Below are 1531 nucleotides of genomic sequence, written 5' to 3'. Positions count from 1 at the left end.
GTGGGTTAGGGAGCAGGGTGGGAGGAGTGTATAGGGGACATTTGGGATAGCATTTGAAATGTAAATGTAGAAAATATCTAATAAAAAATATTAAAATATATTTAAAAAAAGAGTTGACCTTTGAACCTTGGTCAGCCTCCCCCATGACCATGTGATACCTAGCTTCCACATACATCCACTTTGACTTCTACTTTTCTTCCACATGTGGTCCAGCAGTTCATCCACCAGTGCCAACTCAATAGATGTCAATTCCATACTCTTGCACCTCTAGAACTGAGGACCTAGACAATTATAAACTTACCAGCCACGGGAGTTCTGTTATAGCAGCAAGAAATAGACTAAGTCATCTATTAAATGTAGCGTCTTGAAGATTAACCAGAATACTGTTACTTAGGTTACCATACAGGACAGGTAGTGTAAAGGGTTGTAGTCCTATCTAGTCTTTATTCAGGCCCTTTGGATTTGCTGCAATATACAAGCAACCAATCACAATATGCAAACGAATAAGCTCAGGTATATTCTGATAAAAGTTTATTTACACATTCTATAATTTTAAATACAGGTAGACTGATGGCTCATGCCTAAAATCCCAGCACTTAGGTGGCTGAGGCAGGCAGATTGCCATGAATTTAAGACCTGCCTGTGCTAAGAGAATGAGACTCTGTCTCAAAGAGTTAAGTTTATTTTTAGTATTCATCCCATATATAAGTAGGTTATAGCCTGGATTTACCATATCATAGTTAATCAATCCTGCGCTTAAGAAACAATGATTACAGCATCCTGTGACATGGGTGCCACTATGATCTTTGTCTATGGGGGAAACAAGAGTTCTACAACCAGCTTTAGAACCATTAAAACTGACTAGTGTGGAACCTTACATGTGGCCCACAAAGACAGGTGATGTGATGTACACTTTTACAACACTTTCCATACATTAAATATCACAGGCATTTACCCAACTATAGGGCCTTGAGAGCTCTAGACCCATTAAGAGAATTTCACAGAGTTCCTATAAACAGGTACTTATAAATCACCTTTAAGATATTAAAAATTGGCTTAGATAGTATGTAGGCAGGGGAAGAGAATATCAGTGTCTTGGTTTTATGGCAGGTTGATTCCCCTCTAATATGCTTCAAGTAGTTTTTTTTTTTTAAACAAAAAATTCATTCTCTAAAAATGTGCTTGGGTGAACGGCCAAGAGGCTGTTGCTTAAGGATGATCATATGACTTGGACATTGTGTCTTAGGACCATACTATCAACACCAAAACCAGACATGCTGACGCACTCCTTCGGAAATACAAACAACTGTCTAATCACTCCAGATGATGACAGACCAAAGTACAGTTCAGCTCCAGTCTAGCTTGGCAAGCCCGGGAGTTTGTTGGCTTCAGTTATATAGCATGGGTGAGGAGTTACTTACAGAGTGTGGGTATACTGGCTAGTTTTGTGTCAACTTGACACAGCTGGAGTTATCACAGAGAAAGGAGCTTCAGTTGGGGAAATGCCTCCATGAGATCCAGCTGCAAGGCA

This window comes from Mus pahari, chromosome 11 (assembly GCF_900095145.1).
Source record: "Mus pahari chromosome 11, PAHARI_EIJ_v1.1, whole genome shotgun sequence".
NCBI classification, from domain to species: domain Eukaryota; kingdom Metazoa; phylum Chordata; class Mammalia; order Rodentia; family Muridae; genus Mus; species Mus pahari.
The sequence above is the reverse complement of the archived record's forward strand: the minus strand, read 5'-3'. Positions refer to the sequence as shown.